The sequence below is a fragment of the Dreissena polymorpha genome, chromosome 5, assembly GCF_020536995.1.
Source record: "Dreissena polymorpha isolate Duluth1 chromosome 5, UMN_Dpol_1.0, whole genome shotgun sequence".
NCBI lineage: Eukaryota > Metazoa > Mollusca > Bivalvia > Myida > Dreissenidae > Dreissena > Dreissena polymorpha.
The window spans coordinates 116199678-116214640 of NC_068359.1; the positions used below are offsets into that span (position 1 = coordinate 116199678).

General features: G+C 35.9%; 1 protein-coding gene across 3 annotated transcripts in view; it reads left to right on the forward strand.

Annotated features, from left to right (window-relative positions):
* The first annotated feature begins 560 nt into the window (after nucleotides 1-560).
* Nucleotides 561-14963, forward strand: part of LOC127832548 (serine/threonine-protein kinase ATR-like) — a 272751-nt gene continuing 258348 nt past the window's right edge. For 2 of the 3 annotated variants that reach the window (XM_052358059.1, XM_052358062.1), the window contains exon 1: nucleotides 857-955. The gene's annotated coding sequence lies outside the window, so the exon portion shown is untranslated. Of the gene's footprint in view, nucleotides 580-856; nucleotides 956-14963 lie in introns of those variants that run through there. The other variant, XM_052358060.1, reaches the window with a different exon arrangement.

Below are 14963 nucleotides of genomic sequence, written 5' to 3' on the forward strand. Positions count from 1 at the left end.
ATTTCAGAACTTTTCTTTTTTCGTCAATCGCGGTTGACGGTCTCTTGTCGCTTTTACATTCATGAGTTATATCAACCTCCGCGCAGTGATTTGACGGGAACCAGCATAGCTTGTATGTGAGAGCAAGGAACGACAACTCTGCATGGAGATTGGAGTTCTATAGAGAAATCATTTAGTATATTGTGACCTTTATGTAACAAATCGTCTGCAATCGGGACTCCTCGGACAATTCCGCCATAACGGCGATCGTGTGACGTCAATTTGTTTGTTAAAATTTTCTAATTCTATTGAAATTTCACAGAGATTATATATTTCGTCGTTGCTATAACGTTTTTCACTTCTACTTTTGTATAAATGATTTTGTACCTGGCGAACGTTTCTTGCTGTTTTTACACCAAAATCTGTACCTTTCTCAGCTTTGCATTTCAATTCTTTGTCTATAAAATTAGCACAAACGGTGACATCATCAGCACGTGACTTGATATGTTCAATAACAGAAGGATTTGTTCTTATAAACACCGTTTCCTTATTCTTAGAATTCCCATGTGCTAATGGTGTATATATGGTGGGGTCTCCAAGGTAGTGTATAATTGCAAATTTTCCTTTTTCTAAGCGTTCTTATATATGCTTTTGAAAAGATTTTGAATGTTGGTTTTCGACTAATTTAATTTTGAAAAATTCAGATTGCGTCGTGCAAGAGATTGATCACGATTGTCTGAACGCATCGGACAGTGGGCTACACCAATCTGAACGCATCGGACAGTGGGCTACACCACACCGACGATCGCCGATATGGCGGAATTGTCCGAGGTGTCCCGATTGCGTGTGACGGTGTGGTGTAGCCCACTGTCCGATGCGTTCAGATTGAAATCGTCTGATGATCCAGATTGCTTTACCGCGGGAGAGCAATTCCTATAATATCGGACCTCTTAATGGAAACATATAAATATTTTAAGTAAAAAGATGGCAACATATACATGTTTACGTTTTGCTATACGTTACGTCAATATATAGTTAAATATGTATTATTGGACATAGCAACAAAACCTGCATTAAAATCGATAATGTTTTGCCAAAATACTGCCGAGACTAAGCATAGGGACCGTTAAGTAAAAATATTCTATTATACTACATATATATATATGTATATAGTATAATAGAGTATTTTTTACCTAACGATCCCTGTGAGACTAAGTACAGTCAAGTTACCATTACCGGATCAGTAGCGTAATAAAGTTGTTCTGGTGCAAAGCAATACATGTTTTGAGACTTCTTTTACACCAGTTTGATTAAATATTACATTTGCTTACTGATTCAGCACATAGTCTTATTTTTAAACACTGGCAAAATGTATTTGTGATACCTTTTTTATGCCGCAGAATTCATGCATTAACGGATCAGTTGTAGCCATAACGGATCATGTGATCGAAACCATTCAGGGGGGCATCTAACACGCTATTTGAACTGTCGAAACACGAACTGTGTTGTTTACAATGACCAAGTTTCATTTCCAGTTATAAATTATATTCATTTTTGTTTCTTAGTAATTGTTTTCTACATGTGACCTTGTATCTACACCTTACGCCTGGTGTTCCAGGGCCCTCAATCTGTCAAATCCACGGCCGAAATTCAGCCGCATTTCCCCCCTTGAAAAGTATACTTTTTTCCCCTTTTTGGGGGAAAAATTCCCCCTAAAAAAAGAAAAAAAAAAAAAAAAAAAAAATTATTTTATAGATAGATGTCTCATGATTATTATATCTCAATTCTATTTTAATTTAATGTTGCCAAACATACTAAATTATGAAATAAGCAATGAATATAGTGCAAACATGTACAAATGTAATAATTAGAGAGGAAGTTAAAAATCCCCCAAAAAGGGAAACGCCGCGAAAATTCCCCCTGCTATGGGTAGCGACCCGCTTCTCCTAAAATGGATTGAGGGCCCTGTGTTCTTGTGTGAATAATCTGTTGAAAATCCTAAAAAGATCGAAAAGATATGGGCATCTAATAGACCAGTTGACGAGTGACGTCACGCACACCTGCAAATATTAGACTCCGCCCACTGGTTGGCAAAAAGAGGTGAAATTCATATCAGCACATATAGAGAAGGTTGAAATAATCGTCGTTTTTATTGATAATCATGCACTATATCAAATATAATTTTACTTACTATGTCTGAATAAAACATACGCGTGCAGGGAAATGCATTTTTGGAACGATTATATTGTTGTTATTATTAGTTTTTTTACTATAAACGAACTCGGGAGTGGAACACAATATACGAGCTCGGTATATGTGGTTACCATAAAAATCTCTTTTTGGAGACCATTTTTAAGATTTAACATTCTCAGATATTTAAATTCTTTCAGAATAAATCAAATTTAATTAACACAAATAAGAATGTAATCATAAAGCAAATAGATCGACTTTATGTATTCAACATATAGTAACTTATTCGAACATTTATGCCTGTAAAATCCTTACCTTGTTACACATTAAATGAACTTTCTTCATAAATGTAATTGTTTTTATTTAATTATTCACACCAATTTTGACACTCTTTGTTTCAGCCTTTTTAACCCGGTGTTTTATTGCACCTTTGTTTATCATAAACCGTTTATCTCAGTATGATCGGATACTGTCCAAACAATTACAAAAAACACATGGTGTCACAAATCCAGGGACCTATTTGGGTCCCTGCATAAACCACATGTGGCATACAAGTGTCTGGTCATTAAACACAATTTATGATACCTCCATGTCATCTCTTGGCATATTGAGCAATCATCTAAGCAAAATTGTAAAGCCAAAATACGAAACAGTTGCTTAAATAAAATATTTTAACATATTTAAAAAATGAAGATATTTGTCCGAAATGGATTAACAGGAACTAGTGTATATATATATATTAGCCAGTTTAAACATTAAAATACAGTGTTTAATAACTACAAATTTAAAATATAGTGCAATTTTACTGCTACCTAATTAACGTATTTAACGAGTACCGGCAAATGTAAACTCGGCTATTACACAAAATGTACGTGTTATTTATGAATATACATTTATTGGTACTAAATGTTATATTTTTGCATATTATTGAAGAGTTTTAATGTTTATTTCGGATTTTTGTATCGTTTTAATGACTAAACAAAAGACATGTGTACATGTTTAACGTTACTGTAACCAGTGTTTTTTGCCAACCAGTCATGCGCGGAAAATCCCGAATGATGTAAACAATAACATTCAACTGTTCTATAAACCATGTAAATTGTTTGACTCATATCTAATCATTGATATTGTACATGGAACATAAATAAAACATAGATATTGAGATCATTTATTGTAAGAATCAACAAGATTTGCATATATTTTATTAATATATATTAGTAATACTTTTAAGGTGTTGCAAAATCTTAAGCACGAACCAAACTGAAATTGACTTTTGCAGGCAAAAAGACTACTAAATGGCCTTTAAATTAATGCGTAAACTTGTTACTTTCTAACAGAGTAATAGCATGTGGCCGCGAAAACTGTTCAACCTCGATTTGGAAACGAGACGGAAGTAAACACAGTCGTATATACATGTCAGCAAAACATACCGAAATGATTGACAAAGAGTAGCTCTGATTACAACTCAATTAATGCGTTTTAAAGAACAGGTCTTAAAGATGCTTTGTGCAAAATATCATTTAAAAATGTCAACTATTTATAGCGATATGCAGTCTTGAACATCAAAGTGATCCGCTATGGGTAATGATCCGGTAATGGTAACTTGACTGTATACTGGACGAACCATCTTTCGAACCTCTTAATTTTTTACACGTCAATTAGACTTAAATATAATTTAATATTGAAAATAGTGAAACATATTTACAAGTACTATATTTGATAAATAACTTGTATCATCATGGCAGGCAACTGTAATTGCTATGTAATAAGAGTCGCGTTGGTGTAGTGGATGAGGTGTCCGCCTAGCGATCGTGAGTTCGTGGGTTTGCTCCCCTCTCGGGGAGCGTTCTCATTATCTCCTCCATAGACACCTAGTACTGGTTCTTCCCAGGAAACGGACTCGATAATGTCCCTCTGTCTATAATGCTCTAAAGGGCGCTTGGCACTATATATAAATAGATAGATGTATATCCTCTTTAGATAACAGATTTTTGCAAGTTTCCAGCACATCCATATCATGTTAAACTATCAATGCCGCCCAAACAACGAGTACCTGCTTTCGAACCATTCAGTGTACAACATTAACAATAATTAGTTACATGTTTTGACCATGGTCATGTGACTTACTGCAGCAGCCGAAATGTGTAAATTGTCAAGCAAAGTTGAGAACAAAAATTAGACCATGTATTTATAGTTTTTTTTTAAGGAAAATCCTTACATATATAAAAAGCATTAAGAAATACACTGATTTTTACGTGTTTTATGATTTATCTACTGATTCTACCTGTTTTTGACGCATTTTCGTTGATTTGCAGCTACGCGCTTGTCGACGTAAACGCAAGGGCCAGTCAAAAAAAATAAAAATAGTATATATAAGAAAATGGAATTCATGTCCTGTAGTAGGATTGCGTTGGTGCCCTTTTCGTTTTTCTTATATATACTTTTTTTTTTTACTGGCCCCTGTGGACGTAAACAAATTACTAATACACAAAAAACGGTGACCTTTTACCTAGTGACCTGAAAATCTGCAAGTCATGATCAAGGTCTCAAGATTTGTCAGGTCACTAGGTAAAAGGTCAAGGTCACGGTGACTCAACTTAGAAAAATGGTTTCGGGATGATAACTCAAGAACACTTGCGCCTAGGATCATGAAACTAAATAGGTACATTGAGGTGACCCAAAATAGTAAAATTGTTTTACTCAAGAACGCTTATGCCTAGGATGATGAAACTTCATAGGTACATTGATCATGACTGGCAGATGACCCCTATCGATTTTCAGGTCACTAGGTCAAAGGTCAAGGTCACGGTGTTTCAACTTAGAAAAATGGTTTCCAGATGATACATGTAACTCAAGAAGGCCTATGCCTAGGCTCATGAAACTTCATATGTACATTGATCATGACTTGCAGATGACCCGTATTGACTTTCAGGTCACTAGGTCAAGGTCATGGTTACTTGACACAGTAAAATGGTTTTTGGATGATAACTCAAGAAAGCTTACGCCTAGGATCATGAAACAATATAATGGTCAAGTTGATAGAATTTTCTTATTAAATCAATCAAAAATGGAATTTATCATGTAGATGTTTTGAACGTCTTATAACTTTGTTATCCATCTGACATGTGTGCATTATAATCATTGCATCTTTTTTTAAGATGTTTGTGGTTTAAAGTTTTTTTTTGTTTTGGTAATTAAACACAAAGCACTAAATTGACAATTTCCAGACAGACTAACAGTGGGCTGACCTTGAAACGATGCAAGATGGAATGTAATTCATTTGTTTGTTTTTTAATTTTAAATCTTAACATGTCAACTATGAAAACACTATACAATTATTAATATGTTATCAGACTAGGACACTACAGTTCATATGGGCTCTAAAATCGACAAGTACACAAGAAGAACAAACACACACAACTCAATTTGATATTAACCCATTGATGCCTAACATTGATTATGAGAGAGAGGAAGGAATGAGTCATGCTGAAGGATACACACATTGATTGTTTATGAATTTAATGTATGGGATCAGGAATAACATTTTGCTGTAATTTGTTGGTGTGTGAGCTCTGGTCAACAGGCTGTGCTTAAAGCAGACATTAACAATGGATATATGCTACTGCTGATAAAGGGTTCTAAAATATACAGCTACATGTACCAAATTTAGGTTTGGAATGTAAATTGCTCACTGTTGGCATCATTGATCATGACTCACCAATGACCCCTATTGATCTTCTCGTCACTTGGTCAAAGGTGACAGTCACAGTGATTCAAAATACAAAAATTGGTTTTCAAATGATAACTCAAAAACACTTTCACCTAGGATAAAGACTTCATAGGTACATTCATCATGATTATTAAAATACCCCTTTTGAATTTCAAATCACTACATCAAAGATCAACATCACAGTGACTCAAAACAATAAAATTGTTTCTTGATATTTACTGACAATGCTTACGCCTAGATTCATGGTCTTCATAGTTACATTGATCATGACTGGCAGATGACCAACATAATGTTCAAGTCACTAGGTCAAACGTCTTAATAACAATGACTCAACACTATAAAATGGTGTCCAGATGACAACTCAAGAGACTCCTGGTACCGGGTAGTTTCCCAAAATATAACAACAACAATAGAACTTTCCAAATTCTTCAATCCTTTCGCGTTGCAACGCTTTATAATTTTCAGGTTTTTAAATCTTCAAAAGATGCGTATAATGGATATTTGAGAGCATGGTAAATGTTCAGTATTACATTTTACTCACAAATATCATAACTAAAACGAAAATTTGTGAATCTGAAACATTTTTTATTTTATTTTGTCAATTAATTAAAAAACCGTGAAAAGGCCCCTTTAAAATGTTTCCAACCTTTTATTCTGTTGAGAAAGGTACATGTAGAACACTATGCTGAAAAACAACATGAACTATCTGTATGTACTGTATTAGGGATTAAGCTAAAGCAGATAGGTAGGTGGAGGGCAGCCCATTCCATTTTTATGCTCCACACTTTTATGTCCCTTTCATGTGCCAAAATTCTTGTAATTTATAAATTCATACCAACCGATCATGTTTTTAGCTCATGGCGAGCTTTTGTGATCGCCTTTTGTCCGTCGTGCGTCGTCAACATTTTGCCTTGTGAACACTCTAGAGGCCACATTTATTGTCTGATCTTCATGAAACTTGGTCAGAACATTTGTCCCATTGACACCTCGACTGAGTTTGAAACTGGGTCATGCTGGGTCAAAAACTAGGTCACTAGGTCAAAAAAAAGAAAAACCTTGTGAACACTGAAGAAGTCACATTTGATGCCCAATCTTCATGTAACTTTGTCAAAATGTTTGTCTAAATGATATGTTGGTTGAGTATCTCGGCCGAGTTCGTAAATGGTCCAGATCGGTGAAAAACATGGCTGCCAGGGGGCGGGGCAGTTTTCTCAATATGTATTTAGTGAAAACATGTTAACCCTCTAGAAGTCACATTTTTGGTCCAATGTTCATGAAATTCAGAACATGTGTTTTCTGGATATGACGGTTGAGTTCGAAAATGTTTTGGATCGGTAAAAAGCATGGCTGCTGGGGGGGGGGTCATTTTCCTTATATTTATATAGTAAAGCAGCTTGTGAACACTCTAGTTTAGCATGTCAAGGGAAGTAACTGCAAAATGGCTTTTGAAAAATTATTTTGAATTGACAGAGTTGTCTCCCTTTTTAATTTATTTTTTAACTTTTGAATAGGTTTTTTATTGTTTGATGATTCTGTACAATATGGCATTCTTTTTTTCAAACAATTAAAGCGAGACTATACGTTTTTTTTATATGTGTTAAATATATTGATAAATACATGTTACTATAACACAAAATAGGCAAGACATTGAAGACGAATTTCATAAAATGCAGCAAAGACAAATTAGCGCCCCGAGCCGATGGTGACAAAGATATTTTGTACATATTTTCCTACAATAACCGAAGAATTCGTCATTTTATTAGGATCGGAGTCAGTGTTTGTGTGTCGTATAAATAGACATTGCTGCAGGAATTTAAAAACAACCATTAAACTAAATTAAGATTCACATCGTACATGTATGATATACATTCTGGCGAATTCGACTTTACAGACATTTTTATGCCCCCCTTCGAAGAAGAGGGGGTATATTGCTTTGCTCCAGTCGGTCGGTCCGTCCACCAGGTGGTTTCCGGATGATAACTCAAGAACGCTTGGGGCTAGGATCATGAAACTTTATAGGTACATTGATCATGATTCGCAGATGACCCCTATTGATTTTGAGGTCACTAGGTCGAGGTCACAGGTGAAGGTCACAGTTACTGGAAATAGGCATTTAAGGATTTAGCATGGTTCAAATAAGGGAAACAACTACCGTTTATGCATGTTCTTTTTATTACAGCATTTGCCTCCCTTTAATTCATTTAAAATCTCATTTTACAGCAGAGATTTCAAATCTGACCTGTAAATGAGCCCCATATTTACTGCCAGTGCTAGGTTACCTTTTCCCATTTGATCATTCTTAAGTATTGGTATTGTAATGCTGCTGCTACTGCTACTCTGCTGCTGCTACTACTACTACTACTACTACTACTACAGGGGTTTTTCAGCACTGTCTGCGCCTCCGGACAACGGAGGCACTCCCAAAGCAAACGGACCCGATCCCAAACCGAAATTATAAAAAAAAATCCCAATTTCCAAAAAAAAAAAAAAAAAAAAAAATTTTTTTTTTTTTCTTTTTTTTTTAAGAATGAAGTGTCTTATAACTTGTGTGACTAACCAGTGTTTGTTTTGGTAAAAAATATTTGCTATAAGGTTTTGACTATTCAGTTCTTATCACAGAGTGTAACTCAACTGAAAAACAAAACTGCAGTACTTGAATTAACGTTGAACATGCCCAATATTGCATCTGTTTACATAAAGAAGACAAAATAACAAATAAAAACAAATTTATTTTTCAAACCACTGAATTATTTAAGCATGATTAATTCACAATTTTTTCCCAAATGAGTCGTTTCATCGAAGCAAAAATTCCCAAAATGACCTATTTTGTCGATAAAAAATTCCCAATTTGGTCAGACTCCTTTTCCCAAAATAGGCAGAAAAACCCCTGTACTACTACTACTACTACTACTACTACTACTACTACTACTACTACTACTACTACTACTACAGTACTACTACTATACTACTACTACTACCACCACCACCACCACCACCACCTCCTCCTAATCCACCACCACCACCACCACCACCACCACCACCACCACCACCACCACCACCACCACCACTACTACCACCACAGTGACAAAAAACGTATTCACACAATGGCTGCTACTACAACTTATAGCACATATAGGGGGGCACGCATGTTTTACAAACAGCCCTTGTTGATTTCAGAATTAAATATCTGGCCTATTTCGCATTTTTAGACACATGTTCTTCTTAACTTTTATTTTAAATTATATTGAAAATGACCTTGTTAACACTAGAGGTCACATTTATTTTCCGATCATCATGAAACTTGGGCTGAAGATTTGTCCCAATGATATCTTGGATGAGTTCAAAAATGGTTTTTGTTGCTTTAAAAACATGGCCACCAGGGGCGGGGCATTTTTCCTTATATGGCTATATATGGCTTTAGTAAAACCTTGTTAACACTCTATAGAGGCCACATTTATTGTCCAATCTTCATGAAATTTGGTCAGATGATTGGTCTCAATGATATCTAGGATGAGTTCGAAAATAATTGTTTGCTTGAAATACATGGCTTCCAAGGGGCGGGGCATTTTTCCTTATATAGCTATAGTAAAATCTTGTTAACACTCTAGAGGCCACATTTACTGTCCGATCTTAATGAAACTTGGTCAGAAGATTTATCCCGATAATATCTTGGAAGTGTTAAAAAATGATGCCGGTTGGTTGAAAAACATGGCTGCCAGGGGGCGGGGCATTTTTCCTTATATGGCTATAGTAAAATCTTGTTAACACTCTAGAGGTTTATTTTTTGATCTTCATGAAACGTCAGAAGATTTGTCCCAATAATATCTTGTTATCTAAGGTGAGCGACTTTGGTCTTTTCAGGCCCTCTTGTCTCTATATGTATATAGTGAAAACATGTGAACACTCTAGAAGTCACATTTTTTGCCCAATTTTTAGCTCACTTGAGCACAACGTGCTCATGGTGAGCTTTTGTGATCGCTTTTTTGTCCGTCGTCCGTCGTGCGTCGTCAACATTTTGCCTTGTGAACACTCTAGAGGCCACATTTATTGTCTGATTTTCATGAAATTTGGTCAGAACATTTGTCCCATTGATACCTCCACTGAGTTCGAAACTGGGTCATGCTAGGTCACTAGGTAAAAAAAAGGAAAACCTTGTAGAAGTCACATTTGATGCCCAATCTTCATGTAACTTTGTCAAAATGTTTGTCTAAATGATATGTTGGTTGAGTTCAAAAATGGTTCTGGTCCGTTGAAAAACATGGCCGCCAGGGGGCAGGGCAGTATTCCTTATATGGCTATAGAGAAACCTTGTGAACACTCTAGAAGTCACAATTTTTGCCCAATCATCATGAAACTTGGTCAAAACATTGGTTTCATTGATATCTCTGACAAATTCGAAAATGGACCAGATCGGTGAACAAACATGTCCGCCAGGGGGCAGGGCAGTTTTCCTAATATGGCTACAGTAAAACCTTGTTAACACTCTAGAGGCCACATTTATTGTCCAATCTTCTTGAAATTTGATCGGAAGATTGGTCTCAATGATATCTTGGATTAGTTAAAAAATGATTACGTTTGCCTGAAAATCATGGCTGCCAAGGGGCGGGGCATTTTTCCTTATATGGCTATAGTAAAACCTTGTGAACACTCTAGAGGCCACATTATTTGGTCAGAAGATTGGTCTCAATGATATCTTGGATGAGTTCGAAAATGGTTACGTTTGCTTGAAAAACATGGCTGCCAAGGGGCGGGGCATTTTTCCTTATATGGCTATAGTAAAATCTTGTTAACACTCTAAGAGGCCACATTTATTGTTCGATCTTCATGAAACTTGGTCAGAAGATTCACCCCAAAAATATCTTGGATGCGTTCAAAAATGATGCTGGTTGGTTGAAAAACATGGCTGCCAGGGGGCAGGGCATTTTTCCTTATATGGCTATAGTAAAACCTTGTTAGCACTCTAGAGGCCACATTTATTTTCCGATCTTCATGAAACTTTGTCCTTATGATATCTTGGATGAGTTCGAAAATGGTTTGGGTTGCTTAAAAAACATGGCCACCAGGGGCGGGGCATTTTTTCTTATATGGCTATATACATGTATCATGTTTTAGTAAAACCTTGTTAACACTAGAGGCCACATTTATTGTCTGATCATCATGAAACTTGGTCAGATGATTTGTCCCAATGATATCTTGAATGAGTTCGAAAATGGTTCCGGTTGGTGGAAAAACATGGCCGCCAAGGGGGCGTGGCAATTTTCCTTATATAGCTATATTTAAACCTTGTTAACTCTCTAGAAGCCATATTTATTGTACGATCATCATGAAACTTTGTCAGAAGAATTGTCCCAATGATATTTTGGACAAGTTCGAAAGTGGTTCCAGCTGCTTGAAAAACATGGCAGGGCTTTTTTCCTTCTTTGGGACCTGCCGAAAAACATCTCTTTCCCCTCGGATTTTCTTAGCCTCAGCAGGTAAATTTTCCCCCAGACTTCATTTTTTTTTCCTAAAATTTTTTTTTTTTTTTTTTAACTTTAAATACATAAATTTACCTGATCCAGTGTAGAAAATATAACATTTTGCATAATTAAATTATCTGTTGCCTTGAATTTGTTTTAAAAACAGCAAAATATGTTAAATTGATTATTTAAGTCTTTCCTTATTTTCCCCCAAATCCGGCGTTTCGCATGATTTTTTCCCCCAAAATCCGGCATTTCGCGCAATTTTTTTCCCCTCAAAAAAGGCCAGGCCCTTTCCCCAAAATCAGATAAAAGAAAAACGCATGGCCACCAGTGGGCGGGGCATTTTTCCTTATATGGCTTTATGAATCTTCATGAAACTTTGTCAGTATATTTGTTTAAATGATATCTTGGATGTGTATGAAAATGGTTCTGGTCTGTTGAAAAACGTGGCTGCCAGGGTGTTCACTAGTCATGAAAGTTGGTAAGAACATATTGTTCTAATGACATTTTGGGCTGCACAGTACAGGTTAGTTCCTTTGAATCTCAGGTGAGCGACTTTGGGCCTTTCAGGCCCTCTTGTCATGAAATTTGGTCAGAACATTTGTTTCCTTGATATGAGAGTTGAGTTGGAAAATGGTTCCGGTCAGTTGAATAACATGGCCCAAATTTTTTGGGGTAGCATATAGTCGCCGCTTTGTCTGTCCGTCCGTGTGTCTGTCCATCCGTGCAAATTTTGTCCGGGCTATTTCTCAGCAACTTATGACCAGAATTAAATTAAACTTTATGTGCAGCTTCGTTTCCAAGAGGAGATGTGCATACATGTATTATCATCCGGTTCTGGTCGGATGATTTTTCACAATGTTATGGCCCTTTGAAATTTTCGATTAACTGTACATATAGTGCAATTCTTGTCCGGGTTATTTCTCAGCAACTAATGACCTGAATTCAATTAATTTTTATGGGAAGCTTCACTACCAAGAGGAGATGTTCATATTATCAGCCAGTTCTGGTCGGATGATTTTACACAGAGTTATGGCCCTTTGAAATTTTCCATTAATTGTACATAGTGCAATTCTTGTTCGGGCTATTTCTCAGCAACTAATGACCAGAATTCAATGAAACTTTATGGGAAGCTTCACTACTAACAGGAGATACGCATATTATCAGCCAGTTCTGGTCGGATGATTTTTCACAGAGTTATGGCCCTTTGAAATTTTCCAGTAACTGTTCATATAGTGCAATTCTTGTCCGGGCTATTTCTCAGCAACTTAAGACCGGAATTCAATGAAACTTTATGGGAAGCGCCACTACCAAGAGGAGATGTGCATATTATCAGCCGGTTCTGGTCCGATGATTTTTTACAGAGTTATGGCCCTTTGAAATTTATCATTGTACATATAGTGCAATTCTTAATTGTCCGAGCTATTTCTCAGCAACTTAATACGGAAATTCAATGAAACTTTATGGGAAGCTTCACTACCAACAGGATATGTGCATATTATCAGCCAGTTATGGTCAGATGATTTTTCACAGAGTAATGGCCCTTTGAAATTTTCCATTGTACATATAGTGCAATTCTTGTCCGAGCTATTTCTCAGCAATTTATCACGGGAATTCAATGAAACTTTATGGGAAGCTTCACTACCAACAGGAGATGTGCATATTATCATCCGGTTATGTTCTGATGATTTTTCACAGTGTTATGGCCCTTTGAAATTTTCTTTAAATTGTACATATAGTGCAATTCTTGTCCGGGCTATTTCTCCCCAACTACTGACTGGACTTCAAGGAAGCTTTATTGGAAGGCTAACTACCTTGAGGAGATGTGCATGTTATTAGTGGGTTCTGGTTAGATGAGTTATGGCCCTTTTAAATTTTAAGTTACTAAACCATCCATCGTTTTATTTTGTCCAAAGTTATGCCCCTCAAGACGTTTCCTTTAAACTGAATATATAGTGCAATATTGTGACCCAAAAAAACCTTTGGGTAGCATCACCCGTCTTCAACGGTTTTTTGTATTTATATAGTAAAGAAAAGCTTGTGAACACTCTAGAAGTCACTTTTTTTGCCCAATCATCATGAAACTTGGTGAAAAGATTGGTTTTATATATATCTCAGATGAGTTTGCAAATGGTCCCGATGGGTCAATAAACATTGCTGCCAGGGGGTTGGGGCAGTTTTCCTTATGTGACTATATAGAGAGAAACCTTGTGATCAAACACTATAGAAGTCACATATATTGCCTAATCATCGTGAAACTTAGTCAATACATTGGTTTTATTGATTTCTTGGACAAGTTGGAAAATGGCTCAGATCGGTGAAACACACTTTAACTCACCTGATTGCTCAGGTGAGGTTTTAGGATTGGTCTTTGTCCACATTTGGTTTGTAAACACTCTAGCATTCACATTTCTCAAGCATTCTTTATCAAAGTTGCTTAAAGATCTCAGTCAAGTTTGATGATGAGCAAAATCACATAATTAATGCCATAATTATTGCACTTAGATTGTCCAAATTTTCATTATATTATACAAAATCCTTGTAAGCAAAGTTTGATGTTTGGTAAGGGTGGTCAACTCAAAATATAGGTCACCATTTCAAATTTTACAAAAACAAAAACACTCCATACGCTAGAGTATTGGTTCAATAATGATGAAACTTGACCATGATGTTTGTCTGGTCAATATCTAGGTCAAGTTTGACATTAGGTAAAGATTGAATGAACCGACTCCTCTCAGGTGAGCGAACTAGGGCCATCTTGGCCCTCTTGTTTTGTATTACCTTCTTTTATGTAGAATAGTAAGGATTAGTGCTAATTGTGAACACCCTTCAGACCCTGTGTGTGTTCTGTATTTTTCAGGGATGTTGTATTTTTAACAGCCAACAAACGGCAGATTGAAGACAATAAACGCAATTATATGATAAGGAAATGTGATAAACACTAAATTGAAATAGTTTATGCGCTTTTTTTCTACAGAGAAATAAAAAATATAGTATATGTCAGGCTTTTTCCGCCCAATGCCACGGGTCCGAAATTCGGCCCCATTCCCAATGTAAATCTGGTTGTTTTTTTCCCAATTGAAAAAAAAATTCCCAAATCAAAAAAAAAAAAAAAAAAATTTTTTTTTTTTTTTTTTTTTTTTTTTACCCTTAAAATATTTAAGTTGACCTGATCCGGTGTAGATAATAGAAAGTATTGCATAATTAAATTATCTGTTGCCTTGAATTTGTTTTAAAAACTGTAAAATATGTAAATGATTATTTAAGACTTTCCTTATTTTCCTCAAAATCCAGCGCTTCGCGCGATTTTGTTCACCTCATAAAAGGCCAAGCCTTTTCACCAAATTAAGATTAAAAAACCTGCACTTATCACACATGTTCATGTGTATTTTGTAAAATTTTAATAATAAGTTATCCAAATAATCGTTATTTACCAGTTAACGGCTTCTTTGAAATATAAGAAACACTATTTATATGCAATAATTTTTCCCAATTGAGCCAATTTTGCGATAATTTTTTTTCCCAAAATGGGGGTTTTCACGACGCGAAATTCCCAAAATTCCAGTGTGGCGTTTTCCCAAAATGGAGCGGAAAAAGCCTGT